We start from the raw sequence: 26,691 nt of genomic DNA on the forward strand, positions 1-26,691 counted from the left end.
GCATAAAGACACCTTATTCAACATTCAGTAAGTACTTCTTGTATAAGTACAATGGATGAACACAGACATGGTTGTCCCTGTACTCACAAAACTTACAGGCTAGTAAAAGGACAATTAAATGAACAATACAAATGATGATCACTAAGTCTTTTATTACATAGAGAACAAGCATCATGAGTACACAAAGTAGAGAGATTTATTTGACATTCCTCTCAAGGCTCTTTCTTGTCTCCTGAATTATATGGCCACTGTGCATTCTAATCCCACATAAACCAAACACACCCAGTTCAGCCAGTGAGAGGCCCTATTCTGCCAGGACAGGCCTGTAGATATCAGACACAACATCCTCTCTTCCTCCCCAGACAACCCCAGACAACAGCAGAGAGAACTGCCAGGCTAAAGCCCAAACATCCTTAAACTCCGTGGTAAACTGATGATGTTAAAAACAGCCAAGAGAGTAATTAACTCACAAATCCCCAAGTGTATTCTCAGAGCATCCACATGAACCAAAAAGCAGTGAACTTTTCCAAATGCACAAAAACAGAAGCAGAAAGCAAGTGATTTAATCAAGACAACACAGAGATTAAAGGTAGGCATCTACCTACCACCTGAATGAGTGTTTGTCTCTTTTTGATCTGTGTCTTAACCAACTATACAAAATTCCTATGAACTGAGAAAAAAATGTATTTATACTCCTTGTGAAATTAAAGGTACTAGATTAACTGCATTCACAACTGCTAAACTATGAAGCCCAAGTAAAGGCTAAACTATGAAGCTTCAGTTTTATTTCAGGTGACCTGAACTAAACACAATCTAGATAAAAAATAAAGCTCAACAACATACACACATCCCCAAAAATCACACAGAACACAGACACATAGAAAGGGTGGGCCTGCTTCCTATCCACAACACTGTCAAGCTTGCTCTGGTAAATGAAAGCCAGGAAGCTCATCCCTGAACAGGATGAAGGGGGATAAATACAACAAGGAAGCCCTTCTATAAAGACAGTTCGGAGTGTGTCTCTGTGTGTATATATACTCACACATTTAGTCTCTTAGGTGTGTGAAAGGAAAATAAATACTGGGGCCCCTAAATCACCAAGCTAAAGGGAAAAGTCAAGCTGGGAACTGCTTAAGGCCAACCTGCCTCTCCTTCTATTCAAAGTCACCCCTCTATTCACTAAGATAGATGCATATCTGACTGCCTCCTTTGGAAAGGCTAATCAAAAACTCAGAGAATGCAACCATTCCTCTCTCACCTATCTGTGACCTAGAAGTTCCTTCCCAGCTTCAAGTCTTCCTGTGTTTGCTTCAAGTTGTCCTGCCTTTCCAGACCCAACCAATGTACTTCTTACATATGTTGACTGATGTCTCACATCTCCCTAAAATGTATAAAACTAAGCTGTGTCCCAGCCACCCTGGGCACATGTCGTCGGGACTTCCTGAGGCTGTGTCAGGGGCATGCATCCTCAACCTTGGCAAAATAAGCTTTCTAAATTAACTGAGACCTGTCTCAAATTTTCTAGACTCACAGGTGGTTACAAATAATGCCAGCAAATCAGAAGACCTGCTGAAGGGAAAAAGAAGGTAGTCTAACCTCATTATGACTCCAAAAATGAATCTGGTATATCCATACAATAGGATATTACTTAATGAATTAAAAAAATGAACTATTGACACACAAAACAGCATGGATAAATCTCAAAATAATTATGTTGAGTGAAAGAAGCCAGAATAAAAGATTACCCACCGCATGATTCTATTTATATAATATATAAATTAGAAAATGCAAACTAATCTACAGTTACAAAAACCTTATCAGTGGCTGGCTGTGGATCAGAGGCAGGAGGGAGACAGTACTGAAGGGTACGAGGAAACAGTTGGGGTGACAAATATGTCTATTATCTTCAGTAGTGACAGCTTTATGGGTGGATACCTATGTCAAAACATCAAACTTTACACTTCTAATATGTGCAGCTTGGGTGTCACTTACTCCTCAATAAAGCTGTTTAAAATTTTTTTTAATAAAAATAAGTTCACATTGACCAGCATTTGGGTTTAACTGAAAATTTACAATACGAAGGAGATTATTTTCACCTTCAGAAGGATATATTATCACAGTTACATATCACGTTTTGTGGACAAGCAATTTCAGAATGAATACAGATGTGGAATATTTAAATGTCTGTATTTCTTCCCATTCATCCTTTTCATGATTTAAAAGAAGCTAAAGCATTTTACAGAAAATTCCCATCAATTTCAAGTTTCTTACAGAGACCCTCTAAAATTCAATAAACATCTCACTTTTTGGAAAAGATGGGACCTTAAAGACCATCCTGGGGAGGAGCCAAGATGGCTGAATAGGAACAGCTCCGCTCTACAGCTCCCAGCGTGAGCGATACAGAAGACGGGTGATTTCTGCATTTCCATCTGAGGTACCGGGTTCATCTCACTAGGGAGTGCCAGACAGTGGGCACAGGTCAGTGGGTGTGCGCACCATGTGCACTGAAGCAGGGTGAGGCATTGCCTCACTCGGGAAGCGCAAGGGGTCAGGAAGTTCCCTTTCCTAGTCAAAGAAAGGGGTGACAGACGGCACCTGGAAAATCGGGTCACTCCCACCCGAATACTGTGCTTTTCCGACAGGCTTAAAAAACGGCGCATCAGGAGATTATATCCCGCACGTGGCTTGGAGGGTCCTACACCCATGGAGTCTCGCTCATTGCTAGCACAGCAGTCTGAGATCAAACTGCAAGGCGGCAGCGAGGCTGGGGAGGGGCGCCCGCCATTGCCCAGGCTTGCTTAGGTAAACAAAGCAGCTGGGAAGCTCCAACTGGGTGGACCCCACCACAGCTCAAGGAGGCCTTCCTGCCTCTGTAGGCTCCACCTCTGGGGGCAGGGCACAGACAAACAAAAAGACAGCAGTAACCTCTGCAGACTTAAATGTCCCTGTCTGACAACTTTGAAGAGAGCAGTGGTTCTCCCAGAACGCAGCTGGAGATCTGAGAACGGGCAGACTGCCACCTCAAGTGGGTCCCTGACCCCTGACCCCCAAGGAGCCTAACTGGGAGGCACCCCCCAGCAGGGGCAGACTGACACCTCACACAGCCGGGTACTCCCAACAGACCTGCAGCTGAGGGTCCTGTCTGTTAGAAGGAAAACTAACAAACAGAAAGGACATCCACACCAAAAACCCATCTGTACATCACCATCATCAAAGACCAAAAGTAGATAAAACCACAAAGATGGGGAAAAAACAGAGCAGAAAAACTGGAAACTCTAAAAAGCAGAGCGACTCTCCTCCTCCAAAGGAACGCAGTTCCTCACCAGCAAGGGAACAAAGCTGGATGGAGAATGACTTTGACGAGCTGAGAGAAGAAGGCTTCAGACGATCAAATTACTCCGAGCTACGGGAGGACATTCAAACCAAAGGCAAAGAAGTTGAAAACTTTGAAAAAAATTTAGAAGAATGTGTAACTAGAATAACCAATACAGAGAAGTGCTTATGGAGCTGAAAACCAAGGCTCGAGAACTACATGAAGAATGCAGAAGCCTCAGGAGCCAATGTGATCAACTGGAAGAAAGGGTATCAGCGATGGAAGATGAAATGAATGAAATGAAGCGAGAAGGGAAGTTTAGAGAAAAAAGAATAAAAAGAAATGAGCAAAGCCTCCAAGAAATATGGGACTATGTGAAAAGACCAAATCTACGTCTCATTGGTGTACCTGAAAGTGACGGGGAGAATGGAACCAAGTTGGAAAACACTCTGCAGGATATTATCCAGGAGAACTTCCCCAATCTAGCAAGGCAGGCCAACATTCAGATTCAGGAAATACAGAGAACACCACAAAGATACTCCTCGAGAAGAGCAACTCCAAGACACATAATTGTCAGATTCACCAAAGTTGAAATGAAGGAAAAAATGTTAAGGGCAGCCAGAGAGAAAGGTCAGCTTACCCTCAAAGGGAAGCCCATCAGACTAACAGTGGATCTCTCGGCAGAAACTCTACAGGCCAGAAGAGAGTGGGGGCCAATATTCAACATTCTTAAAGAAAAGAATTTTCAACCCAGAATTTCATATCCAGCCAAACTAAGCTTCATAAGTGAAGGAGAAATAAAATACTTTAGAGACAAGCAAATGCTGAGAGATTTTGTCACCACCAGGCCTGCCCTAAAAGAGCTCCTAAAGGAAGCGCTAAACATGGAAAGGAACAAGCGGTACCAGCCACTGCAAAATCATGCCAAAATGTAAAGACCATCGAGACTAGGAAGAAACTGCATCAACTAATGAGCAAAATCACCAGCTAACATCATAATGACAGGATCAAATTCACACATAAGAATATTAACTTTAAATGTAAATGTACTAAATGCTCCAATTAAAAGACACAGACTGGCAAATTGGATAAAGAGTCAAGACCCATCAGTGTGCTGTATTCAGGAAACCCATCTCACATGCAGAGACACACATAGGCTCAAAATAAAAGGATGGAGGAAGATCTACCAAGCAAATGGAAAACAAAAAAAGGCAGGGGTTGCAATCTTAGTCTCTGATAAAACAGACTTTAAACCAACAAAGATCAAAAGAGACAAAGAAGGCCATTACATAATGGTAAAGGGATCAATTCAACAAGAAGAGCTAACTATCCTAAATATATATGCAACCAATACAGGAACACCCAGATTCATAAAGCAAGTCCTGAGTGACCTACAAAGAGACTTAGACTCCCACACATTAATAATGGGAGACTTTAACACCCCACTGTCAACATTAGACAGATCAACGAGACAGAAAGTCAACAAGGATACCCAGGAATTGAACTCAGCTCTGCACCAAGAGGACCTAATAGAAATCTACAGAACTCCCCACCCCAAATCAACAGAATATGCATTTTTTTCAGCACCACACCACACCTATTCCAAAATTGACCACATACTTGGAAGTAAAGCTCTCCTCAGCAAATGTAAAAGAACAGAAATTATAACAAACTATCTCTTAGACCACAGTGCAATCAAACTAGAACTCAGGATTAAGAATCTCACTCAAAACCGCTCAACTAGGTGGAAACTGAACAACCTGCTCCTGAATGACTACTGGGTACATAACGAAATGAAGGCAGAAATAAACATGTTCTTTGAAACCAATGAGAACAAAGACACAACATACCAGAATCTCTGGGACGCATTCAAAGCAGTGTGTAGAGGGAAATTTATAGCACTAAATGCCCACAAGAGAAAGTGGGAAAGATCCAAAATTGACACCCTAACATCACAATTAAAGGAACTAGAAAAGCAAGAGCAAACACATTCAGAAGCTAGCAGAAGGCAAGAAATAACTAAAATCAGAGAAGAACTGAAGGAAATAGAGACATAAAAAACCCTTCAAAAAATTAATGAATCCAGGAGCTGGTTTTTTGAAAGGATCAACAAAATTGATAGACGGCTAGCAAGACTAATAGAGAAAAAAAAGAGAGAAGAATCAAATAGATGCAATAAAAAATGATAAAGGAGATATCACCACCGATCCCACAGAAATACAAACTACCATCAGAGAATACTACAAACACCTCTACGCAAATAAACTAGAAAATCTAGAAGAAATGGACACATTCCTCGACACATACACTCTCCCAAGACTAAACCAGGAAGAAGTTGAATCTCTGAATAGACCAATAACAGGAGCTGAAATTGTGGCAATAATCAATAGCTTACCAACCAAAAAGAGTCCAGGACCAGATGGATTCACAGCCGAAGTCTACCAGAGGTACAAGGAGGAACTGGTACCATTCCTTCTGAAACTATTCCAATCAATAGAAAAAGAGGGAATCCTCCCTAACTCATTTTATGAGGCCAGCATCATCCTGATACCAAAGCCTGGCAGAGACACAACAAAAAAAGAGAATTTTAGACCAATACCCTTGACGAACATTGATGCAAACATCCTCAATAAAATACTGGCAAACCAAATCCAGCAGCACATCAAAAAGCTTATCCACCATGATCAAGTGGGCTTCATCCCTGGGATGCAAGGCTGGTTCAATATACGAAAATCAATAAATGTAATCCATCATATAAACAGAACCAAAGACAAAAACCACATGATTATCTCAATAGATGCAGAAAAGTCCTTTGACAAAATTCAACAAGCCTTCATGCTAAAAACTCTCAATAAATTAGGTATTGATGGGACGTATTTCAAAATAATAAGAGCTATCTATGACAAACCCACAGCCAATATCATACTGAATGGACAAAAACTGGAAGCATTCCCTTTGAAAACTGGCAAAAGACAGGGATGCCCTCTCTCACCACTCCTATTCAACATAGTGTTGGAAGTTCTGGCCAAGGCAATTAGGCAGGAGAAGGAAATAAAGGGTATTCAATTAGGAAAAGAGGAAGTCAAATTGTCCCTGTTTGCAAATGACATGATTGTATATCTAGAAAACCCCATTGTCTCAGCCCAAAATCTCCTTAAGCTGATAAGCAAATTCAGCAAAGTCTCAGGATACAAAATCAATGTACAAAAATCACAAGCATTCTTATACACCAACAACAGACAAACAGAGAGCCCAATCATGACTGAACTCCCATTCGCAACAGCTTCAAAGAGAATAAAATACCTAGGAATCCAACTTACAAGGGATGTGAAGGACCACTTCAAGGAGAACTATAAACCACTGCTCAAGGAAATAAAAGAGGATACAAACAAATGGAAGAACATTCCATGCTCATGGGTAGTAAGAATCAATATCGTGAAAATGGCCATACTGCCCAAGGTAATTTACAGATTCAATGCCATCCCCATCAAGCTACCAATGACTTTCTTCACAGAATTGGAAAAAACTACTTTCAAGTTCATATGGAACCAAAAAAGAGCCCGCATCGCCAAGTCAATCCTAAGCCAAAAGAACAAAGCTGGAGGCATCACACTACCTGACTTCAAACTATACTACAAGGCTACAGTAATCAAAACAGCATGGTACTGGTACCAAAACAGAGATATAGATCAATGGAACAGAACAGAGCCCTCAGAAATAACGCCGCATATCTACAACTATCTGATCTTTGACAAACCTGAGAAAAACAAGCAATGGGGAAAGGATTCCCTATTTAATAAATGCTGCTGGGCAAACTGGTTAGCCATATGTAGAAAGCTGAAACTGGATCCCTTTCTTACACCTTATACAAAAATCAATTCAAGATGGATTAAAGATTTAAACATTAGACCTAAAACCATAAAAACCCTAGAAGAAAACCTAGGCATTACCATTCAGGACATAGGCATGGGCAAAGACTTCATGTCTAAAACACCAAAAGCAATGGCAACAAAAGACAAAATTGACAAATGGGATCTAATTAAACTAAAGAGCTTCTGCACAGCAAAAGAAACTACCATCAGAGTGAACAGGCAACCTACAAAATGGAAGAAAATTTTCGCAACCTACTCATCTGACAAAGGGCTAATATCCAGAATCTACAATGAACCCCAACAAATTTACAAGAAAAAAACAAACAACCCCATCAAAAAGTGGGCGAAGGACATGAACAGACACTTCTCAAAAGAAGACATTTATGCAGCCAAAAAACACATGAAAAAATGCTCACCATCACTGGCCATCAGAGAAATGCAAATCAAAACTGCAGTGAGCTACCGTCTCACACCAGTTAGAATGACAATCATTAAAAATGTCAGGAAACAACAGGTGCTGGAGAGGATGTGGAGAAATAGGAACACTTTTACGCTGTTGGTGGGACTGTAAACTAGTTCCACCATTGTGGAAGTCAGTGTGGCGATTCTTCAGGGATCTAGAACTAGAAATACCATTTGACCCAGCCATCCCATTACTGGGTATATACCCAAAGGACTATAAATCATGCTGCTATAAAGACACATGCACACGTATGTTTATTGCGGCATTATTCACAATAGCAAAGACTTGGAACCAACCCAAATGTCCAACAATGATAGACTGGATTAAGAAAATGTGGCACATATACACCATGGAATACTATGCAGCCATAAAAAATGATGAGTTCATGTCCTTTGTAGGGACATGGATGAAATTGGAAATCATCATTCTCAGTAAACTATCGCAAGAACGAAAAACCAAACACCGCATATTCTCACTCATAGGTGGGAATTGAACAATGAGAACACATGGACACAGGAAGGGGAACATCACACTCTGGGGACTGTTGTGGGGTGGGGGGAGGGGGGAGGGATAGCATTGGGAGATATACCTAATGCTAGATGACGAGTTAGTGGGTGCAGCACACCAGCATGGCACATGTATACATATGTAACTAACCTGCACATTGTGCACATGTACCCTAAAAGTATAATAATAATAAATTAATTAATTAAAAATAATAATAAAATAAAATTAAAATAAAATAAAATAAAATAAAATGAATTAATGCAGGAAAAAAAAAGTCCATCCTGTCCAACGTTCTCAATTTAAGGAAGTAAACTGAAGAGCCCATCCCCTTAGGGAGTTCATCCAGTCTTATGGCTTTAAAGTCAGCTCTACTTTGCTGACACCTACCTTTGTCATTTTAGTCGATGTCGCCACTGAACTACAGACATTTATTCAACTGCCCACTAAGCTACCTCACTTGACTATCTAATAAGTATCTAAAATCTATTGTGTCCGAAAGGGATCTTCTGATTCCCCTCACCACCAACTTCTCCTCCAATTTTCCCCATCTCAGTAACTGAACCATTGCACGTTCAGTTGCTCAACCAAAACTTAGAAATCAACTCTTGACTACTCATCTCCTGCCTTCCACATAGAATCCACACTTAAGTTCTTTAGCTCTGTCTGCAAAGTACATTGCCAAAGCTGACCCAGGCTCCATCTAGACGGCTGCTATGGCTTCTTACCCAGACAACAGCTCAGAAAGGTCCCCATTTCCTCTTCTGCCTCTATGCAGTAGCCACAGTCATGAGGCCATCAATCCCCAGACCTAGAACACTCTACAGACTTAATGCCATGATTAAAGTGAAATCCTAACTCCTTATTCTGTCCTAAAAGATCAAGGCCGCTTCCACCTCTCTAGCCTGACATCTACCACTATCTCTTTTCTGGCTACATTTCAACATTTCATACTGACTGTCTCCAACACACTAAACTCATTTCCACCCCTAAGCCAATGCTTTCCCACCTCCATACCTGGAATGCACACAGATACTTCACCATTCACATCTCAACTCAAATAACATCTTCAAAAGCTTCCCAGACCTCACAATCTACAGAAGCATCCCCTGATGAGAAGCTGGTGGTGAGGGGAATCAGGAGTTCCCTTTTGGCCACAATAAGTTTAGATATTTACTAGGTATTCAAGTGAATAGCTAATTCGCTTATCATAGACCCCATTTTACTGACTCTACAGTACTTATCACTAACTAAAATTATCTTGTAAAGTTTTTTACTTATTTATTATATATGCTAATAAGATTCATTCATTCATTTATTCATTCATTCATTCCTGCTGTGCCTATCAGAAGCATTAGCCCAAATAAGAATTGTGATCCTTTCTTATTTCGCTTGAAAGCATTCATCTCCAGGTGCCTGGTACTACTGGGTAAAAAGTACCCACATCCATTTAAAAAAAAAAAAGGTCTATTTTGATCCTTTTGTAATTCCTAAGTGTGATGATAACTTATGTGACAACATGTGATGATAAATATCACATGGGATAACTCACATGTGAGTGTGGAAACCCAAACTTTTTTACAATATCAGCACATTACCTGTGTGATGTTTAAAAATAAAGGTCAATTTCAACTGTCCTATTAATTTTACAAGATTCCAAATCTTCTTCCTCAATCTTTTTACATCAGCACATTACCTGTCTGATGTTTAAAAATAAAAGTCAATTTCAACTGTCCTATTAATTTTACAAGTCTTCAAATTATGCTTCTAAAGAACTGAAAAATTCAAATACTGACCTGCCTCATTATCATGAAATTTCTATTTGATACAACATCAACTTATCAATTTAGAGGTATGATGTTGATTTTGAGATTGCACTGCCTCTCACTAAAATAATACACTTTTCAATAAGGATCAGGTCAATATAAAAAGTGTTAATTTTAATGATTAGATTGGGATCTGTAATACCTTGCCTTTGGGGTACTTAGCCAATAATTACTTACATAATATACTAGCTAAATGCACCAATTTAAACATTTTTAATTCCTTACTTTTCCTTTTTAGAATTTCAAAGTGTTCAGACACTGCTACCAAAAAAAAATCACAATAGTTTTTTTATCTGGATGTTACACATTATAAATGATCTCACAGTAAATCATTAATCACTGGTATGTACATTTTATAAGGACAGAGATTTTTATCCATTTTGTTCATTGTATCCCCCAGCACCTATTCCTGGCACATTATCAGCTTTACAAAAATCTGTTGTTAAATACCTGCAAGCTCCTGTTTTATCTTACAGAGATCACCACATTATTCCAAGTTTAGAAGGTGCTGCCAATATGTGTAATCTCTTCTTGCTATTGCTTGATGTCATTAAAATATTAAGCATGAGCTGAACAGCAATTCTAAATCACAAGTTCTTGACTTTCAAGCTATATAGTGATATGTGGCAAATCAGTGGCAAGAGATCAACATAGATTTTTGCATAATGTGTGATCAACATAGATTCTCTTATGTTGTGCTGAGAAGGAAGACTCAATATGGAGTCTGGATACATGGACTGCTCTAGGGCTAGGGAGAAAGCCACCGATGGAAGACCATCTATGCATCTCTGAATACAGACTTCCAGAGTATCAAATTTTATACTGACTTCAAGGTGAATGTTAAATAGCCCTACAGGGCTGATAACAAAAGTCGGCATAATAAAGTAGTCAGAAGCAACAATTGTGAATCACAGAAAAGCAGCTCAGTTTTGGTGTGCTGCAAGTAATTTATACTAATGAAAATTAAAAGTCAAGTTTATGAACAATTTAATAAAGATTATTCCTAAAACATTACTCTTGCCCTCACATTTCTAGGAAAAAAACAGTAGAGATACAACTAGTTTGCTGGGAACTACATATAACACAGTGAACACAAGTGAGAATGTGTGTCATATGAATGCCACCTATCATATCAAAGTAGGCTGACACTGCAGATCTAAAGCAAGCAGCTCTCTAACACCTAATAAATCCTAAATACAAATCCCTGTTCCTACCTCGACCAAGTAACCTCTGGCATTTACAACTTCTTTCTTAATATGAAAATAAGAATAATCCCTGTCTAGGTTTGTAAATAATGAAATTTATAAAGAAAAAGAAAAACAAACAAACATACACTTCTGATCCTTTGATCAACATGGTCTGCTTACCTGGACAACTGGATGAGGTGGAGCAGATTCAGAACCCACTGGGAGAACTCCAATACAAGGCAAGAAGACAAGTAAACAGGCCATTATTTAATGTAAAGAAACTGGAACCATCACACATTGATGGTGAGAATGTAAAATGGTACAGTCACTTTGAAAACAGCTCCTCAAAATGTTAGGCACAGTTATCCTATGACCCAGCAATTCCACTACCAGGTATACACACAAAAGAAGTGAAAACTTAAGCTTCTACACAAATGTTCACAGTGGCATTATTCATAATTGTGAAAATGTGAAAACAACCCAAATGTCCATCAACAGACAGACAAATAAAATGTGGTATATCCATATAATGGAATGTTTGGCAATAATAACAAATGCATGATGATATGCAAAGATAGATAAACCTTGAAAACATGCTAATGAAAGAAGTCAGACACAAAAGACCGCATGTCGTATGATTCCCACTCATATAAAATGTCTGAAATAGGCAAATCTATAGAGACAGAAAGTAGATGAGTGGTTGCTTAAGGCTGAGGGGCTTGGGAAAAATGGGGAGTGACTGCTAATAGGTGCAAGGTTTCTTTTGGTGATGGAAATGTTACAGATTAGACAGTGGTGATAGCTGCACAACTGTGAATACATTAAAACCATTGAACCGTACACTTTAAATGGGTAAGTCCTATGGTATGTGAATTATATCTTGATAAAGCTATTAAAATCTATTGCGTATTATCTTAAAATAATTACAGCTTTCAACCATCAAATATGTCTTATCAAGATGAAGTATGGATATGTTGTCACCCCAACAGCTACAATCCATGTAGTTCACAAAGTCCTGTCACAGCGCCCAGTCCCCATGACCAAGAGTCTTCCCCAGGGCATTTCTTCCCAGAGAAGATGCTCTCTCTTCCTAGGATCACAAGTGGAGCTGGTTTCAATTGGGGCTGCTTCTGTTACAAGAAAGAATGGGCCAACACTCAAAGAAAAGCAGAATGAGAGAGGGAATGGGGCAGTGGGATAAGGAGGGAGGGGGAAAGAGGAAGGGGAGAAAGGAGGAGACACAGAGAAGAAGAGCACAGTATTTATTGTTGGAGCATCTGCATCCAGCCATGCCAGCTAGTTTAAAGTGGGTTTCTGTAATTTGCCTTTAGGGGAGTCTTAATATGTTATTTCACAACAAACTCTTTCCTCATTTAACTGATGAACTTTCTAAGGATCTATACACAAGTAAAACGAAATCCTGGGCCTTTTTTGTTTAACAATAAGACATATGAAACATTGGAAAGAGCACATATAGCTTAGTGGTTAAATGAAGTCAGACAGACTTAGATTCAAATGTGAGTCCTATGCTTAACTAAGTGACCTTGGGTACACACTATTTAACTTCCCCAAAACTTCGTTGCCTCTTCTGTAAAATGGGAGCCCTAGGTTTGGTTTCCTTACACACAGGCCACTGTGCAGATTAAATGAGATAACCCATGGCAGGCTCTCAATACAGTACCTGGCATATGAAAACACAAATATATGACCCACCATTATTAGTGGTAAACTCATGATTTATCACAGATATATTTAGAGCATAGAAAAGTTTTGTTTTAAAGCAAAGATAATATGAATAAGACTAGTAGTTAAGACCTGGAGAAAGCTGTACCATGCTTCACAAAATATACTTCTCATTCATTTGAAGATCATTATTTTTAAGATATGTTAAAAACTAAACCTAGCAATGGTAAATACAACAGCCAGAACCAAAAATGCTAATTCATAAAATCAATTCCGGTTCTCACCTAACCTTGTCCAATACATACTTTAGTCAGAGTTACTTCTGCTTAGCCTTCAGTCTGAAATCACTTTTGAAAACCACTCCCCACTTGCAAATAAGACAGCTTTAGATAACTATTTAGATTGCTAAGCTTTGTGTTCTTCTATGACACTGAATTGTATTGCATCCACATGAGAGAATTCCCTCCATTCATTTACTGCCTGTAGATATCAATAACTTGGCTCAGACATAAGTTTTCCCCGAAAGTGACCCTGTGATCACCCAGCTGAGTTTATTCATTCATTCAACAAAGATTTAGTGAGACCCTACTATGTGCCAGGTACTGTACTAGGTACTAGAGATGCAGAGAATAAAACAGATACCTCTTCTCTCTGTTCTCATGAGGACCTGTTGCCTCCTCATCAGAACATTAACCACACTGATTTCTGATTTCCTAACTACTTCTCTGTAACCCCTGCAGAGACTCTAAGCAAACCTGAGGTCAGGGACCATAGCAAATCTGATTTTTATTGTATCACATTATTTTGAATAATAAGTCATGGAAAAAAATTGAAATAGAATGAGTTGTCTGCACAGTATAGCCACAATATAGCTATTTGCATGGTCAGAGACTCATGCAGAGCAAACTAGGAAGTGTGTAGAGAGACATAGGCTTTACAGGTCACTGAGACTCCCATCAGTACTGAATATAGCCTGCCACTGATGTCCTGGCTACATTTAGAGCTTGATCCAAATTATATGATACAGGCCGGGCGCGGTGGCTCACGCCTGTAATCCCAGTACTTTGGGAGGCTGAAGTGGGCGGATGACAAGGTCAGGAGATCGAGACCATCCTGGCTAACACGGTGAAACCCCGTCTCTACTAAAAAAATACAAAAAATTAGCCAGGTGCTGTGGCGGGTGCCTGTAGTCCCAGCTACTCAGAAGGCTGAGGCAGGAGAATGGCGTGAACCTGGGAGGCGGAGTTTGCAGTGAACTGAGATCGCACCACCGCACTCCAGCCTGGGCGATAGAGTGAGACTCCGTCTCAAAAAAAAAAAAAAAAGAAAAAAAAAAAGTTATATGATATAGATGTAAAATTATATGATATAGATATAAAATATACATTTATTTTTATAAATACATAAATCAGATTATCTTTTCATTGAAAATATGTCTATATAAGGCAAGGAAGAATAAAACTCCCCATAGATTAGCTAATATAGAATTTCTTAGGTGAAACGCACCAATTCCAGAAAAAGCATGAACTACTACAACTCACCCAATATGAATTTAAATAGCCCTATGACTAACTGTTAAGAAAACTGAATTTGTAATTTAGAATCTCATGGAAAACAATCTTTAGGCCAGCCGGGCGCAGTGGCTCACACCTGCAATCCCAGCACTTTGGGAGGCTGAGGCAGGTGGATCACTTGAGGTCCAGAGTTCGAGACCAGCCTGACCAACATAGTGAAACCCCATCTCTACTCAAAATACAAAAAATTAGCTGGGTGTGGTGACACACACCTGTAATCCCAGCTACTGAGGCTGAGGCAGGAGAATCACTTGAACCCAGGAGACAGAGGTTGCAGTGAGCCAAAGTTGTGCCATTGCACTCCAGCCTGGGCAACAAGAGCAAAACTCCATCTCAAAAAAAAAAAAAAAAAAAAAAAAAAAAAACAAATCTCTAGGACCAGATAGTTTTACTGGAGAATTCTATCAAATGTTTAAAAAAGAATTAACACTGGTTTTATACAATCCTTCCCAGAAAACAGAAGAGGAAGGAATACAGCTCACTTCAATAAAGAGAGTGTTCTAGACTTAAAGAGACTAAAGAGACATGAGAATTAAATGCAACCTGTAATTCTGAACTAGATCGTGTTGCTAAACAGAATTTGATGAGATAACTGGTAAAACTTGAATAAAGTCAAAGATGTGATTATGGAAATGTATTAATTTTCTCATTTTGATGGTCATTTATATATTACACAGCAGAATGTCCTTTTTGTAGGAAAATACCACAAAATATTCAGAAGCGATGGGTCACCAAGTCAGCAACTTACTCTCAAATGGTTCAGGAAAAAGAAAATGTTATCGGAATTGTACTCATAACCTTCCTGTAAATTTAATATTGTTTTAAAACAAAAAAATTACTTCTTAAAAATATAGAAGGCTATCTTTATGATCTCAGGATATAGAAGAATTTCCCAACCTAGGTATAAAAATATTGCAAATCATGAATGTTATAAATTCAGTAACATGAAAATTAAGAACTTTATAAATGGAACATTATTCAGCTGTTCAAAAGGAAAGAAATTCTGGTTTTTATGAGTCACATAACATACATCATATGTGACAACATGGGTGAAACCTTAAGACATATACTAACTCAAATATGCCTCTCACAAAAAGACAAACACTGTAAATTTCCACTTATATGAGGTATCTAGAACAGTCAAATTCATAGAAACAAAAGGCCAGCGGCTGGGCCTGGGGGGAAATAGGGAGTTGTTTAATTAATGTATGGTTTCAGTTCTGTAAGATGAAAAAGTCCTGGAGATCTACTACTCAACATTGTGAATACACTTATCACTACTGACCTGTGCACTTAAAGATGGTTAAGATGGCAAATTTCATGTTTATTACCACATACATATATATATTTGTTGACAACACTATGAAGAAAGAAAGGAAATAACACAATCTAGCAGAAGTCACTCCTCTCTGGGATGGGATCTAAAAAGGGCACACAGGGAACTTAAAAAATTATTTTGCTTAAGTTTGAGTACAAGTGGCTTACATCATCCTCTAAAAGGATACCTCTTGCAAATCTAATTTTTAAAATCAACTCCCCAGGAAAGGGAAGATGTACCAGTACAAAGAGCTCTAAAAATAAATAAAGAACTAAAAGAGAGGGAAGGGAAAAGGAAAGAACCAGGAATTCTCCCAATATTATTAACTTTAAAGTCTATTTTCTAAATAATAAAGGATCAATTTCTGTACAACAACTTAAAGTTATAAGTGGTACTGATCAAATTAGACATAATTTTACATAAACTACCAAATATCTTTTTAAAATATGGAGCCAAATAATATCAAACCCTCAGCCTCCCTATATTACTCACCAAAACAGGAGGAGTCAGACAGGACAGCGGCAGTTCTCGGTGGTCTGACCGAGGGGAAGCAGAAAGATGTGCTGAGGGCCAGCGTTCTGCCTGGAGAAAGATGGAAGCTGGCGGCTACACAAAATACAGCTTGTTCAGAGGCCTCCCACTCCTAACTGCTTTCCCTCTAAGAAAAAAAAAAAGGTAAGGCTCAAAAATATATGCACATAGTTCCTTAGGGGGAAAAAATTAAATGTCTAATTTTTCTTCTCAATAGCTTTAAGACATGCAAATCAAATTCTGAATTTTCTACTATTCAACTGGCTATATCAGCTGGGACTCATGTCAGATACAGATGGGTCACTGATGCTGATTGAAAATCACCTATATTTTACTGTTATCTTTATTCACAATGCTTTCAAGAAAAAAACAAGTTTGATTTAAATTTTTCTCATCATTCTACTCAAATGACCACAGGCTCTTTATTCTATCAAACGAAATTCTTACTCTGAAAAATACAACAGAATCCTTTAAAGATAAAATGTGCAACCTCCAAATAGAATCTTGAGTCCTGCCCCATACCCTGAACTCCAGACTCACATTTTCAATGGTCGCCACATTTCTACTTCAAAGTCTAGCAAGCATCTGAAACTTGACACAGTCGAAAGGAAAATCTTTCGTATTCACCCTTTCTCATATTCCACAGCCACTTCTCTTCCAGGCAGGTGCAAAAAGGCTGTCACATTTACCTTCCACTAAGCTGTTAACATTTAAACTGTCCATGGATGGCAAAGCTAAAAGAGCACTGACTGTAACACTCCTTCTGGGGCCACGGGGCCCACACAGAATTTTGCTCCTGCCGGCACCCAAAAACACTCAACCCGGCTCCTGCACTCACTTACCTGTGTGTTCCCTCCCACGGGGGGTTGAGCACAGGGGGTTCCAGTGAGTGGGGTCTGCCCCTGCCAGGACCTAAGTGGCCGGCTACTTCCGGCACCCACATCTCAGTTCCCACCAGCAAAGGGGTCAGGGAAATTATCCTGCTTCACTACCTCAGCCAGGTGACCAAATTAACATCAACAATGATCAGTCACACTGAAAGCACATACCCTTTGTATGATGTGATGAAAACAACACTTCATCTTTGTGGTCTTCCTCCCAAACACCCATAAGACCAGACATATCATAAGAAATACATTTGATAAATCCCACTTGAGGCACAGTCTACAAAATGCATGACCAGTAGTCCTCAAAGCTGACAAGGTTAACAAAAAAGAAAGGAAAGTCTGAGAAACTGCCACAGTCTAAAGGAAGCTAAGGAGACACCACGACTAAATGTAATATGGTAACCTACATAAGATACAGGAACACAAAAAGGACCTTGTTATAAACTGCATGTTTGTGGCCCACTCAGAATCTTCATATGTTGAAGCTTTAACCCCGAATGTAATGGTATTTGGAGATAGGGCGTTTGGGAGGTAATCAGGATTCAATAAAGTCCTGAGGGCAGGGCCTTGGCCTGAAGGGATTAGTGCCCTTATAAAGAGACACAGAGACCTTGTTCTTTCTCTCTTTCAGCAAGAACACACCTAGGAAAGGGGACTGTGCCCCTCTGCAAGCCAGGAAGAGAGTCCTCACTGGAACCCAATCATGCTGGCACCCAGATCTCAGAGTTCCAGCCTCCGGATCTGTGAAAAAATAAATTTCTGTTGTTTAATCCACACAGTCTATGGTATTTTGTTACGGCAGCTAACTAATACAGACCTTAAGTAAAAACTAAAGAAATCAATCAAGTATAGAATTTCGTCAATAATAATGTATCACAAGTTGCGACAAATGACAATACTAATGTAACACGTTAACAATAGCAAAAACTGGATGTAAGTTATTTGGGAAGTCTCTACTATTTTCACAACTTTCTGTAAATTTAAAACTTTTCTAAAATACAACATGTATTTCTAAAAATCCGATGGCTTCCTATGATATTTTTATTATAACCAAAGGCCTCCCAATCTCTTTCACTCATCATCTAATACTTACACCTTGCTCACTCTGGTCTACTATGTTCACCTTTACAAGGGTTACAAAGTGTGAGTTATGCAAGTGTACACATTTGTCAAAATTGATCAAACTACACACTTCAGGTCTATGCATTTCACCATATATGTTATAATTCAATTACAATTATTTTAAAATATATGATTGCAAAATGAATACTCTGATGACCTAAGAAGTACCCTTGAATTTGGTGGCTGCAAACACTAACATTTCTTTTGCTCTGGAATCTGCAGTTTGGCATGGTTCAGCATGGATAACTCATTGCTTCTCTATTTGCCATCAGCCAGGGACTGGTATTATCTAAAGGCTCACTAACTCATATATCAGATGGTGGATGCTGGCTGTCACCTGAGACTTTGGCGGGGCCTGGAGGTTCAAACACCTATACAAGGCATCTTTTTATGCCCTGAGGTTCCTCACAATATGGTGGCTGTATTACAAAAACTTTATATTCAGTGTGACTCTAATTTTGTTTCAATATACACACGCATTCTAAAAAAATTAACAAAAGTTTTCTCTGGAGTGAAGGAAAATGAGTGATTTTTAAACTTTCAGTTATATGTTTTTATTTCATAAATTTTATACAATAAAATGTATTACCTTCTCAATCAGATGAAAAAAATTCAGTTCCCTATTAGGGTACATAATACATTAGTGAAAACACAAATGAAATTGGAAATGCAGAAGTATCAAATACATTTACATGTTATAAAAAAAAGAATCCACTCATAAACAGTAAAAACATTATGAAATACTTCACCTTACTTTTTTTTTTTTTTTCCTGAGACGGAGTTTCACTATTGTTGCCCAGGCTGGAGTGCAATGGCATGATCTCAGCTCACTGCAACCTCCGCCTCCCGGGTTCAGGCGATTCTCCTGCCTCAGCCTCCTGAGTAGTTGGGATTACAGGCGTGTGCCACCACGCCCAGTAAATTTTTGCAATTTTAGTAGAGACAGGGTTTCACCATGTCGGTCAGGTTGGTCTTGAACTCCTGACCTCAGGTGATCCTCCTGCCCCAGCCTCCCAAAGTGCTGGGATTATAGGCATGAGCCATTGCGCCCAACCCACCTTACTTTTTAAGTTCACAGATGAACTGAGCATCAGCACATCAGAAACTAATAAAAAATACAAATATGTTCAATGATACTGGTGTCTTCTAAATTGCGTATCTGGCCCTTTTTCATGGCACAGGTCTCCCTTAGTCCAATTCCTTCCTCAAAACCTCCTCTCCATATATTCCTTTAATCATAACCACCTACTAAACATTACCCTAGAAATAAAATCATCTGGAAAGCAAGGCCTACAAAGGCAAACCTCAGATGCTAGATACTTCCTATCTTAAAGCATGGTGTAACCTCACTTAATAATAGATTCTATATTTTTCTTAAGATTTAAGGCCTAATGAACAAATACTATGGCTACCTCAAGGTCACTCTGGACTTCTCAGTAATGATTAAACAATCCAGGAGTCTATGGCAAGATCTTTTGCTCCTTTTCCTTCCCCGGCTTCAGGCTCATTGCAAAACACTCCCTCCTTTCTGCTACCTGGCCCTGCAAGGCATATTCTTACATTCCACACAGACCAATAATTTCTATCATCTCATAAATTCTACACTTACTCTAGTAAAAAGTTAACTGTTTTTCTTACACTAAGGTTCTTTTCTTCATCTGACATCAAATAACTACTTTTATAATTTCCTAATTTTTCAAAACACTGTTAATTTGCTCATACCAAATTAATACACTGATGTTATATTTTTGCACTTTTCATTTCCTGATGTGTCTTTTTCCTGTTAACTCACACTATCTGATTACAACAAATTCATAAGCTTTCTCTCAACCTGGACTATTTACATTATAAAAATGTTCTATGTTCTATAAAATGCTCAACTTTAAAATGATAGCTAAATGATTTTATTCATCCAATTTTACAATGTGAGTTTTCAGTTATTCCAAGAACTTCATCAACTAGAAAGTCAATTCTTAGGTGCTTCAAAGAAACAATTTATTATCGGTATGAAAAGTTAAGGCTTGAGTGGTATTAATCAAATATTCCCAAGACTTGCTCAAATAGAAAACAACTGAAAATATACTCATGTGTTGCTTAATGATGGGGATACATTCTTAAAAATGCATCATTAGGCAATTCCGTTTCTGTGTGGACATCACAGTGTACTTACATAAATCTGGACAATCTAGTCTACGACACACGCAGGCTAGATGGTACACACGCAGGCTAGATGGTACAGTCTGTTACTCCTAGGTTACAGACGTATACAGCAGCTTACTGCACTGAATACTGTAGTAACTAACACAATAGTATGTGTGTATCTAAACTTGGAAAAGGTACAGTAAAGATACAGCATAAAAGATAAAAAATGGCATAGCTATACAGGGCACTCACCATGAATGAAGACTGCAGGACTAAAAGTTGTTCTGGGTGAGTGAGTGGTGAGTGAGTGTTAAGGTCTAAGACATTACTGTACACTACTATAGACTTTATAAACACTCTACATTTAGGCTACACTAAATTTATTTTTAAAAAGTTCTTCTTTCTTCAATAATAAATTAACCTTGGCTTACTGTAGTTTTTTTACTTTATAAACATTTTAACTCTTCTGTAATTGCACTTAGCTTAAAACACATATTGTACAGCTGTACAAAAGTATTCTTTCTTTATATCCCAATTCTATAAGCTGTTTTCTATTTACTTTTAATTTTAAAACTTTTTGTTAAAAACTAAGACACAAACAGGCCGGGCATGGTGGCTCACACCTGTAATCCCAGCACTTTGGGAGGCCGAGGCACGCAGATTGCCTGACGTCAGGAGTTTGAGACCAGTCTGGCCAACATGGTGAAACCCCGCCTCTATTAAAAACACAAAAAAAATTAGCTGGATGTGGTGGCATGTGCCTGTAATCCCAGCTAGTCGGGAGGCTGAGGCAGGGGAGTTGCTTGAACCAAGAAGGTGAAGGTTGCAGTGAGCCGAGATCGTGCCACTGCACTCCAGCCTGGGCGACAGAGAGAGATTCTCATCTCAAAAAAAAAAAACCTAAGACACAAACACACCCATTAGCCTAGGCCTACACAGGGTCCAGATCATTTATATCACTATCTTCCACCTCTAATCTTGTCCCATTGAAAGGTTTTCAGGGGCTATAACATGCATGTAGCTGTCATCTGCTATTATGACAGTGCCATCTTCTGGAATATTTCCTGAATATTGTAGTGTAATTGCACTTAGCCTGCCTCAGGCTGTTCCATAGTTAACTTTTCTTTAGTCAACAGGAGCACGCTCTAAAACAATGATAAAATGTATAGAAACTACACAAACCAGTAATGTATTTAACATTATCAAGTATTATGTACTGTACATAATTGTATATGTTAGACTTTTACAGGACTGGTTGCACAGTAGGTTTGTTTACACCAGCATCACCACAAAAACATGAGTAATGTGTTGCCCTAAGACACTATGAATACTGCAGCTTCACTAGGCAACGGGAATTTTTCAGTTCCCTTATAATCTATGGGACCAGCATCATATACGGGGTCTAATGACCTCACTTGCACTATGCAGTACATGACTGTACTACACAAATTAGGGCTATACGTGGCTGTACAAATTTATAGTAGTCCCAAGGTACCAACTCAAGACCTTTGACTAAATAAAGAAGGATGTCAAAAATTTTTAAGTCCTGTCTCCTTCTCTCGATTCTCCTGCTTATTTCAGTACTGAAAAAGAACTTTCTCTGGTTGCTGATATGTTTAAATGAGTTCATTACTATCAAATCACTTTTAAAAACTTATACACATTATATAAATTAAAAGGTGTTATTAGCACAGTCAAGAAAATATTTCGGCATTGGACGTAGGGTAAGCCTATGGCAGACGTGGGGTTGGGAGAAGGGAAAGTAAGAGGGGGAAGAGAAAGACAGAATGTGAATATATGCTTGTCTCCCTAAAAGAAATGTAAATATATACGCCTATCTCCCTTGCCCCTCATCAGCAAAATGTTTGCATTTGCTGATACATTGTCAGCAGCCTATTTAATCAGGAGTGTGATATGCTAAAAGGTCATACACTGCATGTCAGTGTGGAAAACAAAGAGGATCCTCCACAGTGCTGAGAAGATGAAAAACTCTAAATTCTGATCAATTTATTAATAAACAGAGAATAGTGTTTTCTTCAAATACACGATTAATTTCACTACCAATACTTTATTCGCATGATACACATTATAACTGCTGTTGAAGGTAGCTGGGGATAGGTACTTTACTATTTAACTGGAAGTTATGACAGCAATACGAGATTTCAACAGAAGGCAGAATTATTTTACACTCCTTCCACATACTTTATTTTATTTTAAACAGTAAAGCACACGGCAACCTGTACCCTAATGTCAGGTTTCCAGCTTGCTGCTAGGAAAAGTTGTCTGGACAAGGGGGAATCCTGTATTATAAATGAAATCCCTGAAGATTAAACAACAGGAGCACATTCTAGCTAAGGACCTTGAACCAGTATCCGGTGTAAAGTGCAAGTATGCTTGAAACAATTGTAAGCAAAATTTCCAAAGTCAACTACCTTTAGCCTGAGGCTACAGCAATCACCTAACTCTACCCACACACACCCCATCAACATCTTCCTTAAATCTTATCCTCAATTCTCACAATAAAATACTTCCAAACTTTCTTTGCTGAATAAAAGTGGCGCTGCTTTTCCCATCACAATACTGTTGATTTCTCAGTAACCGTTAGGCCCTTTAACCATCAAACTCGATTGGCCTCATTTAAATGCCACCCTTCCATAGACACTGCCAAGTGCTTTTTTGAGGGTTGGGCCAGGAGGTAAAAGTGGCTGCTTCTATCTACAAGGTTGCAACTTTCTCAGCTAGAATCCTGGGAATAAATCCCTCTGACTTTTCTTCATAACCTCTCTGCCCTCCTCGAAACTGTTGCCTCTGTGTCCCTTAAACCACACTCCAATGCAAACTGTCCCCAAAGTGCAGCAGCACTTAGGCCTCTCTGTGCCCCCTCGCACCCATCAACGCCATCTCTAATGCACCGTTCTCACCTAGACCCACCCATGCATCAGCCTCTCCAGTGGTCGCTCAGAGCCACGCTCGGGGTAGGCACCACCACGCAGGCCTCCGCGAAGCACAGCCTTCCGCGCCTCGTCTACACCCCAGCCCGTGCGCACCAAAGGCAGCTCCAGGAACCGACTGCTGAGTCCCAGCCCCGCTGCGGCGGAGGGCAGGGACCAGCATGCACACCCTCAAGTCTGTGTGAAGACCCTCCCCGGGGGCTGTCGCCGGCACCAACGCCCGGCCCACCCCGGCCCCGGCGGCGGATGAAGGTCTTGGGGCGCAAGCCGCAGATGGAGGGAGGAGGCACTTCCGAGCGAGGGCTCTCCCGGGAAAAAACAAAGTTGTCTTCGCCTCCCTGTTCAACTCTTAGTGAACAGTATTTTTACCCAAATTACAAACTGCCAAACCCTTAAGTCTTGAGCTTTCAAGGAGAGTTAGGAACCCTCCTATGGCATTGTCTTCTAAAAATCTGCTGCACAAAGTTGATGTCTGCATCAACTTTGGAGCTCAAATGGATTACTTTTATGAAGTTTGGGGCAAATGGATTATATACACATAGGAACCCCTCCCTCAACACACAGAAGGTACGTGGACACGCAGAATTCCCGGCGGCGGGAGGAGGGCACCGAGAGGAGGGCACCGGCCCCAATCCCCACACCTCTCCCAGGACCCCCTGCTCTGGCAGTACCGCGGCCGCAAAGGGCGGCGAAGGCGCGATGACCGACGCCCGGGTGCCTCGGCGTACCTACCTGGTCGAGTGGCAGGTGCACTGGGTTGCTGAGGGGCCGCAGCAAGGTGGAGTCCGTGGTACTGATGATACTGGAGGGCGATTGAAAGGCTCAGACTAGAGACTGCTCTCAACTTTGCGCCCTGGCCGCCGCCCGGCTCGCCGCGAGTAACAGCTCCCCTGCCTCCGACTGCCAGCAACTTCTAACGCCCGCTCCGCACCTGGCGCTCGCTGGCTGCAGACGGTCTTAGGGAACAATTGTGGCGTGGATCGCCGACGCGGCAGCCAATCAGAGAGCGCCGGCCGCACCGCGCCCCTCCCCCCTGCCGAGGATGCGGCAAGAGGAGGAAGCGCCGTGAGGGCTGTAGCCAGAGGGGGCCTCGCGGGCGTGGTGGGACGCGTTCTCAAGATGGGAGATTAGTAGGGCGTCTTTGCCCTCCTCGCCCCTCCGTTTCTCCTCCCTGAAATGTCGCGGGAATCCACCTCTGTTTAGGAGGGACGGAAGACAACCTAGAGGCGCGAGGCGGCCCCCCAAAAAAGGGGAGAACTAAGGGACGTCCCAAGCATCGCTGGGGACATTGGGGAACAAGCTTGGGCCTGGGAGGAGGAGGGCGGCAAACCAAACCTAGCTGAAAAGCCGCTTTGTCTTTGAAACTGCTGTGTAAAAGCCCAAAGTTGAGAACAGTCACATGGTCTGACCCTTTCAGTCGCCCTCCAGTTACACCAGGGCCTTCCAGGCGGTGGGAGGTGGGCCTGGGTTGGACGCCTGTGGTCGCAGGGAGACCGACTCACCTTTTCTGTGTTAAAGTTTAGTTCTTTGGTAGCCAGCCACCCTCACTGAAGGTCCCGCCTTCCTCCTAGGAGAAAAAGGCAGTTTTTGTTTGTTTGTTTGTTTGTTTTGAGACGGAGTCTCGCTCTGTTCCCCAGGCTGGAGTGCAGTGGGAAGATCTCGGCTCACTGCAACCTCCGCCTCACGGGTTCAAGCAATTATCTGCCACAGCCTTCCGAGTAGCTGGGATTACAAGCGCCCACCACCACGCCCGGCTAATTTTTGTATTTTTAGTAGAGACGGGGTTTCACCATCTTAGCCAGGCTGGTCTTGAGCTCCTGACCTCGTGATCCACCCGCTTCGGCCTCCCAAAGTGCTGGGATTAAAGGTGTGAGCCACCGCACCCGGCCAAAAAAGGCAGTTTTCTAAGCATCCCTTTACCCCTTGAGCACAGCCACCCTCAGACTTTTGAATTCTGCGTGTCCACATACTTTCTGTGTGTTGGGGGAGGGGTTCCTATGTGTATATTATCCATTTGCCCCAAACTTCATTAAAGTAATCCATCTGAGCTCCAAAGCTGATGCAAACATCAACTTTGTGCAGCAGATTTTTAGAAGACAATGCCATAGGAGGGTTCCTAACTCTCCTTGAAAGCTCAAGACTTCAGGGTTTCACAATTTGTAATTTGGGTAAAAATACTGTTCACTGAGAGTTTAACTGCATGTTATAATACTTTTGGTAGAATAGCTCACTTAATCCTCACAATTACAGTGTGAGATAGATACTATTACACACCCTCTTTCAAACAAATTGAGGCACAGAAAAGTTATGTAATTTGCCTAAGAACGCAAACTAAGTTGATCGGAATCCAAGTAATCTACCTCCAGAGCTGACCTTACCACTAGGCCTTTGTCTTCCTCACACTTAAATCCATTCCAGAAATTCCCATCAGCTAGCAGTTATACCATTTGCTTTATGACTAGTCTGGAATCTTGAAAAATAAGACAGCACGGATAAGAATACACCCTCTTTGGTAAATCGGCCCGTGGGCTTTAGTTTCTCTGAAAAGGAGGCGGTTGAGCTAATCAGTGCTGTCCCTTCCTGCCTAAAATTAATTGGTCACTGTAATCTTAGATTCTCAACTGAAACTGAATAGAGGTTGGAAAGAAGAATTAGAAAAAAAACCTGGACCTTCATTCAACCTGGAGAAGTGTTCCAGTGGGAATTATAATCAATTAGAGAGCAACCCGTTCTGTTCAACTCAGTGTTTATTAAAGAATATTAATCCAAAAATCTAGATTTCTCTATTAATACAATATTAGAAAAAAAAAATTTCCTTTCCTTCACTTTGGAAACTTGCAGAGGAAACATACAGGTGGCTGAGCATACAAACTGAAGGAAAAATTGAAATACCATTTTAAAACCATTAAAATGTGTTGGGAACATACTGCAACCTAGAGTAAGCAGCATGGAGATACAATCTCTGCGCACCACCACGCCCAGCTAACTTTTGTACTTTTTGTAGAACAAATAGTGTCTACAAAAGAAATTTCCTTAGGCTGAATTTTTATTTTAGTCAGACATGACAGAACATAGCCTATTATTTGGTCCTACTTCACCTAAAAGCATTAACAGAGTTTTGCATTTACAGAAATAAATAGGATAACAACTAGTTTTGAACTTTTCCTTCTTAAATGCTGAAATATACCGTGGTTAGATTATTTTACTTTTGGCTGTCAGTATCTATTTTGAGCTTTTACAAACTACATAGTAGGAAAGGATTTCAAAAGTACAAGCAGTAATTATATAAAGATTTCATGGGTGAAAGTTAAGCAAATG

General features: G+C 40.3%; 1 long non-coding RNA gene across 1 annotated transcript in view; it reads right to left on the reverse strand.

The window, feature by feature from the left end:
- LOC129524141 (uncharacterized) overlaps window positions 1-24,290 on the reverse strand; it is a 48,559-nt gene extending 24,269 nt beyond the window's left edge. The window contains exons 1-2 of the long non-coding RNA XR_008667823.2: window positions 24,106-24,290; window positions 16,233-16,398 (exon numbers count right to left, since the gene is read on the reverse strand). This is a non-coding gene — a long non-coding RNA (uncharacterized lncRNA). The remainder of the gene's footprint in view (window positions 1-16,232; window positions 16,399-24,105) is intronic.
- Window positions 24,291-26,691: the final 2,401 nt, after the last annotated feature.

Source organism: Gorilla gorilla, chromosome 7 (genome assembly GCF_029281585.2).
Source record: "Gorilla gorilla gorilla isolate KB3781 chromosome 7, NHGRI_mGorGor1-v2.1_pri, whole genome shotgun sequence".
NCBI classification, from domain to species: domain Eukaryota; kingdom Metazoa; phylum Chordata; class Mammalia; order Primates; family Hominidae; genus Gorilla; species Gorilla gorilla.